This window comes from Mesocricetus auratus, unplaced genomic scaffold, assembly GCF_017639785.1.
Source record: "Mesocricetus auratus isolate SY011 unplaced genomic scaffold, BCM_Maur_2.0 Super-Scaffold_100676, whole genome shotgun sequence".
Classification (NCBI taxonomy): Eukaryota; Metazoa; Chordata; class Mammalia; order Rodentia; family Cricetidae; genus Mesocricetus; species Mesocricetus auratus.
The window spans coordinates 4,857,740-4,874,652 of NW_024429266.1; the positions used below are offsets into that span (position 1 = coordinate 4,857,740).

A 16,913-nucleotide genomic window follows, 5' to 3' on the forward strand; every position below is an offset into this window, starting at 1 on the left:
TCCTTTAGGGAATTTCATACATATTAAGTTTACATGGCAATGTCATCTGTACATATAAAAAGAGGAAGTTGCTCTAATCACTGCCGACAGCCTCCACTGTCCATCTTCCACAAATTGGAATGAGGACATTTTATTCCTTGCAAAGAACAGTACTAGACAGTGGTATTGTGGGAACATCTTTAGCTGGTCAAAAAGAAGGTGGCTTGGGGAGACTGTGCAGAGGCTGAGAGTGCTTGAAGCTCCTCCAGGGGGCCAAGCTTGGTTCCTGGCACCCACAGCAGGCAGCTCACAAATGCATGTGACTGCAGCTCCAGGAGATCTGACACCCTCTGCTTGTCAGCAGACACTCGACCCCCACCCCCCAAACTCATGAGTAAGGAGTAAGATAGTGTCAGTGCTGTGTGATCTGATGCATCTGGGAACTAGTCTCTACTGACAGGACAGTGTCTCCAGCACAGGTGACAGAACGGGTCAGAACAAAGCTGTCTATTCCAGTGTAGTTCTGGGTGTTCCTCTGGGGAGCAGTGGGAGCCAGTGGAATTTGTTCAGTCGCGCCCCTGATGGCTGCCTATGAAAGGGGAATTCAAGGCATTTCGTCAGTAGCAGGTCCTTGGCTTTGCAGTTAAAATTTATTTTAATCCAAAGGGAAACCAGGCCCAGGAATTCCATGGCTTTTGTTTTTTTTCAACAAAAGTTGTTACACCAATCTCCCCAAGCTGCCGAGGCTTCTCCTGGACGGCTGCAGCATGGCTTTTCTCACTGGAGGAGAGGGACCAGAGGACAACGATTTCTGGAGGGCGCCTTCAACTCACTCGCACTGTGGATTCATTCTCAGTGACTACCTTAAGCGAAGGAGTCAGGAGAGAAGTCTAACCCAGTCTCCCGGGGCCCTATAGGATGCAAAACCTTGGTTTCTTTCCCGATGCTGTGACAAAAGAGAAAAGAAAAAGGCAATTAAGGGTCTATCCTGCCTTAGAGTTTCAGAGGGACACAGTCCATTACGATAGACAAGGCAGCAGGCTGGGGAGGCACAGTGGCAGGAGCAGGAGGCTGACCGGTCACATTTGTCACATTGTGTCTGTACTCAGGGAGAAAAACAGCTGATTGCGCTGTGATATACATACATACATACATACATACATACACACATACATACATATACATATATATGATCTTATATATAATCACTGTATCACCCAGGGAATGGTCCCACATAGTCCCACTGAAATAACCCCCCATGGACATTCTCAGGGATACCTTAATCTAGATGATCCCTCATGCCTAGGTGCTTCTAGATAGCATCAAGTTGGCAGTGAGATTAATGGTCACGCGTGTTTTCCAAGTCAGTGAACACTGTCAAGGGCATAACAGGTTCTGATCCCCCCCCCCAGCGCTAGCGACACCTCCCTGCAGCTGCTGTGCTCCAATCCGGAAATCAGAGTCCCCAGAGTTGGCTTGTCCTATGTCGGAGAAAGCGGGAAGGAGACGAAACCAGATCTCAGACTCGACATCTGCTCGTAGCGTCCACTCAGTGTGGAATCTGTGTAAAGAGTCGATGGTCACAGTGTGTCTCCACTGTGTGAGTCTCACTGAGAGCTTGTATATGTGGCTGAGTATGAGTGTGCGTATGTGTGTGTGTGTGTGCAGTATGGTGTGGTGTGTGTGTGTGTGTGTGTGTGTGTGTGTTCTGTAAACAAGTATTTAACAAGAAGCGATTTAAGGGAGGGAGTGTCTATTCTGGAGCATGGTCTATTGTGGTAGGAAAGGCAAGAGGCGAGAATAGCTCCAGGCCGTGGCCATCATGATGAATGTGAAGCTGCCTGCTCACATCTGGGCTATGAACTTCAGGTTCCCACCCCTACCCCTCTACCCAGAGATCTACTCTCTCCTCAACCTCCCCAAACAGAAGCACCAGTCAAGAGCCAAGTGGTCAAACACGGGAGCCTGAGGAGCATTTACATTCTAACCACAGCACCTGCTTGTCCTGTATACAGGCGCGGTGTCTTCCTCCTCAGGCTGGCTCATGGGCTCGTACCTGGTAATTCACTCCTTCGCTTTCTCAGAATAAAAGACAGGAGCTCACCTCTGCCAGCAACCTGCCTTGTTGAATGGATCTTTTGTTCCCTCGAACCTGTTTGTCTCTCTTCCTCTTCCTTCTCTTCTCCTCCTCCTTCTCTGTGTGTGCATATAAGTGTGTAAGTGTGTGTATGAGTTGTGTGAGTGTGCGTGTGGTAAGTGTATTATGCGTGCATATCTGTATGTGTACAGCATGCGGGGCAGAGGCGGTATGCATGCATGTAGGTGTATGTGTATGTGGAGGCCAAAAAAAAAAAAAACTTCAGAAAATATTCTTCAGTCACGGTCCTCTGTGTTTTCTTGAGACAGAGTCTCTCTCTCTCACTGACCTAGAGTTTGCTAAGTAGACCAGGCTGGCTGGCCAGACAGCCTAAGGGAGCTGCCTGTCTCTGCTGGCCCAGTGCCAGGTTGCAAACACGCATCAGCACACCTTATTTTTCTATTGTTCTAGGGATTGAGCCCACATGAACCGAATGCTCACAAAGTAAGCACTTTAACCCCCATCCCTAGAAAATGTATTTTTCTAAGACATTATCCTGTCTATCTCAGGCATTTCCTCTGGGTGAGTTTTTGTACAACATAGGTTTCACTTTAACACCTCAAGGTTGTGGGCTCCAAATTTGAACTACAGTTTCTCCTGGTTCAAGTTGCAGTGAGTGCTGGCAAAAATGTGACCTTTCAGTGGAAGAACAAAGGCTCTGGGGATGTCTTAGCTCTCAAGTTGCCCTTGCAAACGGAGATCCTGATGAGTGCAGTGTAAAAGAATCAGGCTCTTCAGGGTTTGGTTTCTCTTCTTGGGGAAAGGAGGTATTTATTAATAACACATATATGGGGTCTCCATTCCAAATGTTTGAAAGGAGATAAAGGTATTTTTCCAATACTACAACCTTGCGAGGTCCTCTATTCCTCTTCCTCCTCCTCAAACCAAGTCTGAGAAGCCGCATTAATTAGTCACAGGCTAGTTTTGTACTGACTAGGAAATGATAGCACGGCCCAACTTAGACATGAGGCAGAATCTAAATTCAAATCTTGTAACTAGGACAAGAGAAGATGTTCACATTTGTCACCTATGCTGGATTTTAGCAACCTTAAAACATGGACCTAGTTAGAGTGTGGGATACACATATATACTTTTAGTGCTTTTTGTTGAAGGAGAGCTGCCTATAGCTATAAATATTTCTTATGACTACCTCAGAAGGTTCCAGAGGCCACTGGCCTTTCTCACCAAATATGGGATTCTTCTGGGCTCAGAACAATCATTTACCTTTACACTTTTACTGTCTGGAATGCATTAGGGAAGCACTGAGAGGCACTGCGAGTTCTCTGACTCGTGTCGCCGTCCGACAATTAAGGGATATGGAGTCCTTAAAGGTTCGCTTGATGCTTGAGTTGGGGAGCAAGAAGAGGGAAAGACAGTCTACTCGGGGTTAATCATCCATGACTGGATCCAAGATTTTCACAGACCAAAGAACTTTGTGGGCAAGAACATTGCCACGACTTGAATGTGAAATGCCTCTCATAGCCGCATGTGTTTGAACACCTGGTCCCCAGCTGGCGGTGCTGGTTTTGAAGGACGTGGCACTCCGGGAGCATGGTGTGTAGTTGGTGGGCATAGGCCGCTAGGATCAGGCACCTAAAGGCTATGTTTGCCTCTGCTTCCCGTCTAGCTCCCTGCTTCCTGTGTACCCCATGCGAAACCCCACCACGGACAGCATCCATCACCCCCCACCAGGGACCAAAATAAAACCCCCAAACAAACAAACAAACAAAAAACCGCTCCTTTGGCTTTGCCCACCGTGGTGGACAGAAATCCTCTTGAAACCACCTGCCAAAATAAAATCTTCCTCCCTTGGGTTGTTTCTGTTCAGTGTTTTACGACAGCCGTGAGAAAAGTAACCAGTAAGATACACCCAGGATGACGCGTTTATGGTCACTAGCGCAGTGCACATTCTGAACACTCCCAGCATCACACCCTGTCACTTGACCCTGGCTGCCATCTTACCAGGCGGCATGCTAGCAATCACAATCAATTATACAAGAAAGGATCTCCACAGCCCAGAGACCTTGCCCAACGCCAAACAGGCCATACAGTCATCCAGAGCCAAGGTGGACTGCTCTGCCACCTGAATGCCAAACCTCTCCCCACCGATTCCTTCAAACCTGTGTGTGCATGCAAACATCAGTGCAAGTGTGTGTGCGAGCGTGCACATGCGCATGACCGACACAAGCCAAGAGTGGGGCTTGCTAGGTCAGCCCAAAAAGACTCAGGACTGTACTATTTCCCATGTGCTTTAACCTACATTTGAAAATACACAGTAGACCCTTGCTATGCACGACCCAGATTATCAACAATGTGTAAAAAAAATGCCTTTTCAGCGAGACGAGACCATTATTACCTCTAGGAATGCAGAAACGCCTCCCTGAAAGATAGATGAACTGAGTTCCGTATGCAGGAACTTAGGGGTTCTGTCTCTACTTCCAAGTGCTGGCATTACATAAGTGGGGGTGTCCAAACTCAGCTCCTTATGCCTGTACAGCAAACGCTGTATCTGTGAGTAGTCTCTCCAGCTCCTCCTTTCCGTGTCTTTTAAGAGCTTGCACCCATCCGCACCCACACCTCCCCACGGCCTCCACCCACTCTTGCTTCCAATCGCTGTGATTTCTTTGCCTTCCAGTCTGTCCCGACCTTCAGTACAAAGCCTGATCTCCACCACTCTGCATCTCATCTGCCTTCCTGGATTCTGGAAGCAGAAGTCCCCTTCCTGCTTTGATGGGGCCCAGGTGAACTAGCGCGACAAAAAAAAAAAAAAAAAAAAAAGGCTAAATAGAACCGCAATAAAAGCAGGAGAGGTTATTGAAAATGTTCTCTGGCCAAGTAGACACATCCCCCAAACATGCTCTGGGAAAGCAAGTGTGCAACTCTGGGGAGGAAATGAAACAATACAGAGATGCCTGACATCAAAGGATGCTCACATCGCAGCAGGATGGAAGGGCTGCTCACTAATGACAAACACGGGAATGGAGGGTCTGTGGCCCAGTCCTCTCGGAACAGCGGCCTGTACCAATAGCACCTGGTTTGTGGCAGGGGCACGCACACGCCCGCTACAGTGACTGAACACACCCAGCTCATTCACTGTGTCAGCACAGGAAGACCAAGTCAAAGTCGCATACGATGAGCCCTGCCAGGCCCTGGACCACCGTAAGAGGACACAGATCACAGAGAGCAGTAAACGTATGCTAATCGATGTGGCAAAACCCTATCTGGAACATCCCAAGCTTTTCTGGTAACTCCTATAAGAGACCCCTAAACAAGTGAATGGCAGGATCCATGCAAGGAAACAATTCAGCAGAAACTTGGAAGACAGTTGTACTCACACTCATCTCAAGAAGGAAAAAAACAACGGAAGCCGGGAGAAAGGGTTCCACAGTTCAGACCCCGTGCCGTTCTCGCCCAGGACCCAAGTTTGGTTCCGAGCACCCACGTCGGGCGGGACCAGACTTCCGTTCACAATGCACGCAAGTCCACGCACTCATGCACACACACACACGTACACAAAGCTTAAGTAATAACAGCAACAAAGAGCTGATGACTGACAGCTGGCCAGGCGACTCCGTGCTGCCAAGCCTGAAGACCAGGGCACAACCCTCAGGATCCGTGTAGTAGACGGACAGGAGTTCTTCAGTCCTCTAACCTTCACCCTTGAAGTGTCATCACACACACTCTCACACACACACTCACACAGACTCACACACTCACACACACTACACACACACTCACACACACTACACACACTCACACACTCACTCACACACTCACACACTACACACACTACACACACTCACACACACTACACACACTCACACACACTACACACACTCACACACATTACACACACTCACACTCACACACACTCACACACTCACTCACACACACACCCCACACACTCACACGAAACATGTTTTAAAAAGCAAGAACGAAAACTTGATGACTGAGGGTCACACAACATAACTCTAGATGCCTTCCTGGAAAGTGGACGCCTGAAGGCCCAAAGCTCCTCCCCTCCCCTCCGCCAATGTCTACCTTCTTAGGATGTAGGGAAAATGGAGGAGGAGGAGATGGAAGAGAAGCGGGGGAGGAGATTACTGGATGGGGGCAACTCGGTCCTTCACATGGCAGAGTATTAACCCCCATGCGGTTGAAACAAGCGTAGGAGAAGTTCCCGACTCTAGCGCCTGGAAATGTGGGCAGAGGTCACCATCCTCCTTGTCACTGTGCCCCAGTGTGAAGGTGGGTGCCTGGGCCGGGTGGACTTGCCCCACATCTCCAGCTGCCATCACTTGGGTTGCCTGAGCATTTAGAGTGTTTTTGAAATATTTCCCTGGCAGAAATTACCTGAAGTGAAAACGAGGGCCTCTGTGTCTACAAAAGCAATCTCCATGTTACACAGAGTGAACAGAATAAAAACAGAAGGTTAAATCGGCTTCCGGGTGGGGGGGGAAACGCATGCTTGTCTGGGAAGTTAGGAGAGGGCACCAGTGTGAGGGCTGGAGGAGCCTTCACTGTGACTAAGAAGAGGGCCTGGGAGCTCCTTCTACTTGGAAGCCACAGCATCTCCAAGGTACCCCCGGCTACCGTGTGTCTGTTACAAGGAAGATACAGCTGGAAGCTCCAAGCCTCTTGCCATGGTGTCCTCGCCCCCACAGCTGGCCCCAATCTGTGTCCCGTTCTTTGTGGTAAAGAGTCCATCTTGCTGATTCACCCTGATCATCCCTCCGGCCTGGGAAGTGTCACTTCTAATGAGCAGGAGATGGACTGAGATTCCTCGGTGGGGCTTGAGAGAATGAGGGAACTCCAGCTAAAGGCCATTCACACTTTAAATAGCCATTCAGACCATGACCATGGCTCCCAAGGGGCTAATCCTTCATTGATGTGTACGCAGGCCCCTTTCAAGGCCAGCGATCCATGCAACACTGGTGGTGATGGAATCTGACCTGTGGAAACCTGAACCTGGTTGGCTCAGAACAATGGGTCATTCTGGTTAGCCCTTGCAACCGACTCTTTCTCCAAACCCATGATGAGCCTTATTTCTCTTGAGTCTTGGTGACCACCATGCTGAACACTCTGTATACCGGCCTCCAAAATTACAAATGTAACGATGCAGGCGGCTGGCCCTTTACAGGCTGGAAACAACACACACCAGCCATGTCTTCTGTCTGGCTGTCAGTAAGGCTCAAAGGACTGGCTAGAGGGAGGAGCACACACTTAAACATATGTGGGGGGCACATTGGCTCCTGAAGGGGCCCAGGCTCACTACGCATGCTGGTGTGACTTTGGGTGAGTCACACCACTGCTGCTCTGAACAGTGGGTAGAATGTCAACCTTGGACACCACGAGGGGGGGGCACAGAAACTCTCTCTGCTTTGCTTCCGCTTCCTCCCCCACTAAAGCTCTGAACTAAACAATTGCTAAGTGTGTGTGTAGTGTATGTGTGGTGTGGTGTGTGTGTGGCATGTGTGTGGTGTGTGGTCATGTATATAGTGTGTGGTTGTGTGTGTGTGTGTGACGTTCAAATGGAACAGGTCATCATTCTCCAAGCACTGCCTCTTTTCGTCACTGTGGCTCTTATTTCCTGGGAATCCATCGAGTCAGCACAATCGGATTGACCTGATCTTATGTGTGAGCAAGTTGCTGCGGAAATCCCCTACGCCTGGCACTCCTTGCTTTACAAAGCTTGGGATGGGCATGACTGGGAGTGGGAGAGGAACTTGAGCGCCTCAGCCTTGGGTTTGAATCCCTTCTTCCCACTTCCCCTAACTGTGAACTCAACAGAACAAGGCCATTTCTCCAGACCAGTCAGGTGGAAAAGGTCACCTCCGGTCAGGTAGTTGCAGGTGTGCATTGCTGTGGGCAGACACGTGTGCGTGTGGAGACACCGGGGGGGAGGGGCTGATGACTCTGGTTTTTAGCCAGGTATCAGCACCGTGTCGATGCAGCCTCTCCCACACTTTGTCCTTTCAATAGGAATTGCTTACCTTATGAGAAACCTTAGTGGAAAGCCTCAAAGTATCCCTGCCTCCCCTTAGTGTGGAAGGAAGCAGAGAGTGAATAGACCTGGGAACACACTGCCAGTCGACACCAGGGCTGTCCCCTTTATCCCAAGGGGGCATGCTACATGCACCGGCATCTTACCTTCCTGGCATAGTGTCAGTCCTGCCGTGAAGGGACCTGCTGTCAGAGGGCCACTGCCACTGAGTGTTACGTCACCCCTGTGAAGTGGGGTTGTACCAGGTGACCTGCTAACCTGCCTGGTCCCCTTGCCTGCTCTGTCCCTGCCTTAGAGCCTGAGGGGGACAAAGACGTTTATCCATTTGGAACGCTGCTCCCTTGACCATCTCTCCCAGCACACACCACTTAACCCTTATCCACCAGATAACAGCTTTCCCTGCAGAGATACCAGAAGGCACAGTCAAGGAGGCAGAGGGACAGCATGTCTGCAAAACAGCCAAGGAGATAGCAGTTTCCACCTAAAGAGACACACAGATGTCCCTTAAGCAAACGACAATTTGTCATAGACAGTTTGCGGACGGCTTTGAACAGCCTCTCATAAGAACTCCATGTAGCCTACAGGGACATGTCACTGTTTAGTTCGTCCTTCTCCTGACTAGACCAAACACCCAGCGCAAAAGAAATCTTAACGTGAACTGAAGCGGGGCTTCCGAATGGCTCAGTCAGTGAAAGGTCTGCCATGCAAGCATGAGGACCTGAGCTTGTTCCCCAGGACCCACGTAGCAAAACCAGGCCTGGTGGCATGGGCCGGCAACCCCAGCACAGAAGGGATGTCAGCAGCAGGGCTTGCTCAGCTAGCTTAGCTAAACGGAGGAACGCCAGAGTCGGTAAGAGACCCCCCCCCCCCCCCTCTCTCTCTGGTTTTTCGAGACAAGGTTTCTCCGTATTGTTTTGGAGGCTGTCCTGGAACTCGCTCTGTAGACCAGGCTGGCCTCGAACTCACAGAGATCCGCCTGCCTCTGCCTCCAAAGTGCTGGGATTAAAGGCGTGCTCCACCAACGCCCGGCAAGAGACCCTCTCTTTAAACAAACAAGCAGAATGGAAAGCAACTAAGGAATACAGTCGAGATTAACCGCCGACCTTTACCTGTACAGAGAGAGACCCAGCTATTTCCAGACTTGCTTTGAGACACATCACGTTCTTAGATTCATGGAACTCAGCAAGAAGCCCTGGGTTCCAGGCCTTGCTCCAGTAAACCCAGAGCAGAGGCCCCCCCTCCCCCCAGCTCAGGGGCAAGAGGCGCCTGCCCTGAGACACTTTGGTAATTCTCCCCTTGTGTTAACGCTGAAGGTGCCCTGTCCTACTCGGTGGTTTTTGTGTGTTACGGAAGCACTCTGTCTATTTCTCTTTCTATAACTTTGCTATAGTCTGGATCATGTATTATGATAAAGCTTGGGGGGAACCTTACATGGCAGACGAGGGTGACCTAGGCTGAGGGACAAACATGCCAGGCAGACAGAGCTTAGTGAGAAGTTTTATTAGAAAGGGGAGGGAGGGAGAAGGAAAGAGAAAAGAGGTAAAGAGACACAGAGACAGAGAGAGGACAGAAGACAAGAGAGAGACAGGGGAACAGCAGGAAAGACAGAGGGAAAGAGAGAGTGGAAAGAGAGAGCAGAGAGAGAACTGGAAAGAGGGTGGGCGGGGGTCTTTCTTCTAAAGGGGTCCTTGTGCCAGGTGGCAGGGCAGGCCAGGGCAATGCCTGAATCCTTACAATATGAACCACAGCTTAGCATAAGGCCACGGCGAATTAGTCTGCAAGTTTGACCATATATATAATGATAAAGACCTAGCAATGTGAGCTTTAGTCCTGGACACACCAACAGGCCCGGTAAAGAGTCATGTCTGGAACCCAGCTTCTTGAGGAGCTCTGGGGAAGCTCATTCCCCAAGTAGGTAAAGTTGAGGTTAGAGCCAGAGCTCTCCTCCAGCTTACAACGCTGCAAATTTCCCAAGGGAAATCTTTTTCTTTTCTAGAAAAACAAATTATGTTCCGCCTGGCTTTACCCATCCTTGCCAGCCACAGGGAAGGGAGACGATGAGGCAGAGGCGGAGGGCTGTGTCCAGCCGTCTCCATGGACAGACTCTGGCTTCTGACATCCACTGTTGATTTTCTGTAACTGTCCTAGTAAAAGGGAGCAGATGGAGAACCAGATTAGACCGGCCAGCTCAGGCCTATCCATCATTTTATGAGTCTTCTGTGATTTTTGCCAGGCTAGCAAGGGTGATCTGGGAAGAGAAAACAAGGGAGACAGAAACTCAGAGGCGCTGGGCCAGGTCATTTGTGACCTGGGAAAAGGCCAGAGCAAAGCGGGGATGTCAGAGGTGGACAGACAGACAGACGCATTTCAGCTCCCATCACAAGCTTTGCACTGCCTGGCAAGCCGTTTGCCGTATGCGTTCGCTCCCCTGTCTGAAAAATGAAGCTATTCACATATTCCTTTCAGAGCTATTACAGGGGTTAAAAAACGCATGTGAAGCACATGGGTTATGAAAGTTGGCTATCTCAAGGGACTTTGGAGCACTGAAACTAATGATAGAACAATGTTCTGTAACAAATAATGCCTTTGCAAGTCAGTTAGGAGAGGAAAATAGGGAGGGAAGCGGCCTGCCAAATTCCATTCAATCTCAGTTTGGCTCTACATACATATATTAAGTACCTATCACGGAGCAGACTATGCTATCACCATAACTCAGCTCCTGGAGCCAGAAAGATCTGGGTTTAAATCCCACCTCTACCATTTCCCAGAGGTGTGACTTCAGGAAATGATAGACCCCCTGACGTGGCAGTGTATCCCTCCGAGTAATGTTTACGGCACCTGCCTCAGAGGTAGATGAGAGGAATAAACGAATTAATACTAATGACTCTGCCATGCTGTGAGGGCTCAGTATACTACACTTAATGTCATCTTTGTCATTGTCATCACCACAACTACCACTAGCAACTCTGTGTATCACATAAGGAATTAAAACAATGCATCAGGTGGGCTTGGGTGTAGCTCAGTGGTGGGACCTGGCCTAGCGTGTACAAACACCCAGCATGAAAAGTCAAACAAGCAAAAAACAACATGGGGTTAGATACATTCCCTGCCCTCAGGCACCTTACAGCTTTGCAGGTCCCTGGGTTTAGGAGAGGATCCTAGGATCGTGTGGCAAGGCACATGACCAATAAAGCCCTTATTGATATGCACTGAACGCCATCAGGGAGACGGAGGTCTTTGAAGTAAAGTAGGAAGCAGGAATGGATAATAGTAGAACTGACTCACCTACTCCGTACCTAACAAAACATAACGGGGCTGTTCTCGAGAGACTCCACGGCCTGCCAAGAACTCCAGGCTGGCGCCAGAGAGATGGCCAAGCAAATAAAAGTGCTTGCTACTCTTGCCGAAGGCCAGAGTTCAGGTCCCAGCACCTACAACAGGTGGCTCACAGTTGCCTATACCTCCAGCTCCTAGAGATCCAGCGCCCTCTCCTGGACTCCTCCTGCACCCCACACATGTGCACGCACACATAGATCAATAAGAGTAAATTTTGAGCCAGGAACTGGAGGTGCACGCCTTTAATCCCAGTACTTAGGAGGCAGAGATAATTGGGTCTCTAACTTTGAGGCCAGCCTGGTCTATAGGGTGAGTTCTGAGAGCCGGGGTTACACAGAGAAACCCTGTTTCTAAAAACACAACAACTACGACTACAAAGAAAACAAAAGTAAGTAAATAAGTAATTGGTGAATAAATAAATAAGTTTTGGGCCAGAGAGATGGCTCAGTAGTTAAGAGCACTGGTTGTTAAGTAGTTAAGAGGACCCTGGTTGGATTCTCAGCGCCCACACGGGGACTCACAACCAGCTGTAACTCCAGTCTCAGGGGATCTGTTGCACGATTCTAGACTCTACGGGTACCAGGAACAAGCATGGTGGACAGACAAAGCGCCCGTATACATAAATTTAAAATTAACTAAAATTTAAAAGTCTTGTCTTAAAAAAAAAAGAACTACAAGCTAACCTGGGGAACAAATATTTTATTCTCAGTATCTAGTGCACTGATCATTTCAGGACTAACAGGACTATTAGACACAGGACAGCAAAAAAGTGACCTCAGCAATGAGAACACATGTTCACAGGACAGGATGAGGTATAGAGGACCAGCTTCAAAGAAGGGGCCCTTTCCTGAGTCTCACAAGACCAATCCAGGTGGCTGCCCCTGGTGGTTAAAACACAATCCGTGTTCTGTGTCGTTTCCCTCACTCGCAAGCATCCCAGCCTCGACTCTCACCCTCGGATCTGTCATGGTCGTTTACGTCAATCCGTGGCTCCCTTACAGAATGATCGCCGTTCATATCTGCCCCCACTTGATCCAGGATTCCCGGGGGAGTGATCCTTTCGACAAGTATTTATTGAATAGTTGCTAAATAACACGGTGTATGACACTGTGATACGACAGGCTGGTCCTGACCCCTGGGAACCCAAGCAATTCAGGCCGATTTCCCCAGATAGAAATGAGCAGTCACAGCCCAGAGAGTGGATTGTAGGTACCCTCAAGGAAAGTGAACTACTCTGGCAGGAGGCAGTAAGGAAGATGCAGGAACAAGCTAACTTGGGGAACAAATATTTTATCCTCAGTATCTAGTGCACTGATCATTTCAGGACTAACAGGACTATTAGACACAGTACAGCAAAAAAGTGACCTCAGCAATGAGAACACATGTTCACGGGACAGGATGAGGTCTCTCAAGGTCCAGTGCCACAGACCAGGAGACAGAGGACCCGGAGGTGACATTTGCTGCCCGACGTCATGGAGAAGTTATAGAGAGCAAGGGAGATGGCTCAGCAGGTAAAGTCACAAGCCACCAAGCCTGACACCTGAGTGAGTTCAGTCCCACATGGCAGAAAGGGAGAACCAACCCCTGAGAGTCGTTCTCCAGTACACACACACACAGACACACACGCGCACACACACACACACAGACACACACGCACACACACAGACACACACACCTGATAAAATAAAATGAAGAGATTATAGTCACAGTTTAGACACTGTGTTCAGAGTTTAAATTTTACCTCTCCAGGAAAGGGATAAAAGTGACAAGTCGATTATTCAGGTATTTAACTCTCCTAAGAACTGTGATTTTGAAGGAAATGAATTTTGAATTCTGGTGAATTGTGACACAACTTTTCTCAGAAGCCACATTTCAAGTTCATAAAGTATGCAGTAATAAAACTCCCCTCCCGAGCTAGGCATGGTGGGCCACTCCTGCAACCCCTCAAGTGAGGGAGAAGATGAGGCTTCCCCCCAAGCCCCGCCCCTCCTGGACCCCACGGTGAGACCCTGTACCCACAAAACAAAACAGAACTCACAGGAACTACCTGAAGTCACTCAGGAGCACTTCCTGCTGTGGCCGGCAGATGGCAGAGGGTGACAAGGGAAGGAGGGAGCCACAGTCACCGCCCCGCCCCACCCCGCCCCGCCACCCTGCAGTCCTCAAGTAGAAAATCATCTGCCTCAGCCGTATTTGTTTAAAGTCGCTCCTCATCCCGAAGGGCAGTTTCTAGGGAGAGGACTGTCTGCTTAAAATTCTTTTGTCACCGTTTCCATATCACACCGGGAGACCAGGCATCCTCTCTGCACTCCACCAAGCTGTTGCCCCCTGCTGCTCTGACCCAACCTCTCCTCTGGTCACCTGACTACTTTAGCTGAGAGGACACTTGGGGTACAAGAGTGTTGACCAAAGCAAAGGGGTTTAGTGGTGTGAAAAGAGGTCAGTCCCTGTTGACTTTAGGAAAACAAAACAAACAAACAAAAACCCAAAAATCATCCTGGATAATTCTCCCTAAAAAAGGGGGATTTTAAGACCACCTCCTTCTCAGGGCCCCTGGGGAACAATGGAGCCCTATTCCGGTCAGTTTTCTGTTACTTTAATAAACATCGTGACCAAAAACTACTTGGGGTGAAAGGGTTTATTTCATTTACACTTCCAGATCACAGTTCTTCTAGGCAAGAACCTGGAGGCAAAGACTGTTGCTGAGTCTGTGGAAGAACCCTGCTTACTGGTTTACCTATTGACTCACAGGATGTTACCTTCTTTATGCAACTCAGGCCCACCTGCCTAGGGACGGTACCACCCACAGGTGGTTTGGTCCTTCTACATCAATTAGCAATCAAGAAAATGCCCCAGAGACGTCCATGTCCACAGGCCAACCTGATGCCCACAATTCTTCCATCGAGGCCCCTTCTTCCCAGGTGACTCTAGACTGTGTCATGGCGACATAAAAACTAACCAACCCCAACTAGCCAGAAACCAGAGACTTTTAAAGATCTCATAAATGGCCCGGCTACAGGGGCTTTATGAAACTCTCAAACTTCTCTCTGGAACTTCACCAGAGCCAAACTTCCATCATCTGCATTCCTGTCAACTCTCTCTCTCACCTCCCAGGCTCCCACAGAATATCCCATTATGATAGCTTCAAGTGCACAACAGCTTTTCCACACCAAATCCCAAACGCTTCCACGGCCCTCCCCCACACGATGCGATCAGGACTGCCACAGCCACAACCCAGGCTTTAGTACCCATTTCCGCCATAGTTCGTTTCCTTTTGCTGTGATAAACAGCATGACCAAAAGCAATTCAGAAAGGAAAGGGTCTGTTTGGCTCACCCGTCTCCATCACAGTCCGTCATTGACAGAGGTCAGGGCAGACACTCAAGCAGGAACTGAGACAGGAATCGCAGAGGATGGCGCTCCCTGGCTCTGCTCCCTGGCTGCTTTCTAGTACAACCCAGGACCACTGCCTAGGAAGGGCATCACTCACAGTGGGCTGAGGCGTCCCACATCCATCATCTGTAAGGGAAACATCCACAGATTGGCACACAGGTAACCAATCCCCCAGTTAAGGCCCCCTCTTCACATGATCTAACTTGTGTGAGCATTACAAAAGCTAACCGGCATACTCGGTTTTGTGTGTTTGGTTGTGTGGCTGATATTGCTATTGCTGGGGTTTTGTTTTGGAGTTTTGTTAAGTTTTATTTTATTTTTTTTTATTTTACTTACTTATTTGAGAAAAGCTCTCACGCTAAATTCCAAAGCCGTTCCCTGCCCGTGGGAAATCTCTATATGACTCAAGCCAGCCTTGAACTTGTGGCAATTCTGTTGTCTCAGCATCCCAGGGCTAATACAACAGATGTACGTGACCACATCCTGCAGGCTCACAGTTCCAGGGGTTCCAGTCCAGGTCAGTGTGTCCCCTTACTTATGGCCCAGTATAATGCTGCAGCTTGGAGCCTCATGTGACCCAGGAAGCTGCCCATCTCATAGTGGCCAGGAGATAAAGGCAGGAAGGGATTGAGGTCCCCCCAGCCCCCTTTAAGGGCTCCCACAATGACCTGTGCATTAGGGGCCACCCTTAAATGTTCCACTGCCTCCAAGTAACCCCATGTTGAGGACGAGAGCTTTAATCCAAGGGCCTTTGGGGGACACTTTAATTCAAACTGCAGCAACTTATTTTTGCACTTTTTAACTTTGAAAGAAGATAGGCATCTGGGAACTGGAGAAGCCAGGGGCTCCTTGCCTATCAGAGAACCGTTCTGTGTTCGGGCAGCTGCAGTGAAATGTGATGAGTCTCCAAAGATCAGATCACAGGAATTAACTCCGCCCTACCTGGAGTGTCACTGGGAAGTCGGACACTGACACAGTGTGGGGACACGCCCAGCGTGCCCTTCTGTCTGCTGAGAAAATCCTAATCCTTGGGTTTGATTTTGTAAACAAAACCACGGGATGATGGTGTTAAACAAATTCACACCTACGAAGGGCGGAGCCCCTGTTAAATGCCAGCTGTGCCAGAATCCAACACAGAAAGAAACATTTTTGAGATCTGGGGAGTTATTAAATGGCATTGGTTATTCACTCTATTTCACTGAGAAAAATTTATTGAATATCAACTATGTGCCAGGCCCTGGGCCAGGTTTGGGATAATAACAAGATCGTGCTGACCCCTGTCTGCCCTCAGGAGAACTCCCTCCTTGAGTATTTGGTATCTCTGGGGTTAGCCAGGGCTTCCCGCAGTGTAGGCAGAGTATGAGCCCCTACAGGCCAGTCTCTGAGACATCTCCCGGCACACCAATTAAAGACATGAGTAATGGGGGATGCCAAGGACGGAATTTAATATTTGGGGAGAGAAGGAACAGGAACAGACAGAACGGCCCAGTGGTCCCAAGCTGTCTTCATGGCACTGGCGTGGGCTTGGAGTTAAATAGAGGAGGAACTGGTACAGGGGACAAGGAGTGTGTGTGACTGAGCAGTCCTGGTGAAGAGGTGGCCTGGCCCAAGCCTGCTTCTTCAAAGGGTTTGAAAAGTCCTTGTTGCAACCGTCACTTGGAGGGAATGTGGTCCCTGGGAGGTGGTTACTCACATTCAGGGTGCCACCTCACCATTGTGGAAAATTGTCTCCCCATGTGTGGTGTGTGCTGCCAGGCTCTGCCATTCCTGGTATCCAGGGTTAGGATAACGACTTGGTTTTCAATCTTCAGTCTTGAAGGGGAGCTGACAGATATCCCTTAGTAGTTAACACACCTGTGTGGAGTCGAGCAGGAATCTGACTCAGGGTATAGAGAAGGTAGAGACGCCAAGCTTTCAGCCTACTTTGTGTTACCGTATGAGCCCCAGAAGAGAGTCCATGCTTGTCAGTAAAAAAGCAGAGTCTAAGTGCCTGATCAAGAGAGCATGTGTGTGTGTGTGTGTGTGTGTGTGTGTGTGTGCGCGTGTGCGTGCACACATGCGTGCG

General features: G+C 49.3%; 1 long non-coding RNA gene across 1 annotated transcript; it reads right to left on the reverse strand.

Annotated features, from left to right (window-relative positions):
- Positions 1 to 610: 610 nt before the first annotated feature.
- On the reverse strand, positions 611 to 14,968 carry LOC110343327. Its single transcript, XR_002385577.1, has 2 exons — positions 14,792 to 14,968; positions 611 to 925 (listed from the first exon to the last, which is right to left on the reverse strand). It is a non-coding gene; the product is annotated as an uncharacterized LOC110343327 (long non-coding RNA).
- Between the last annotated feature and the right edge of the window lie 1,945 nt (positions 14,969 to 16,913).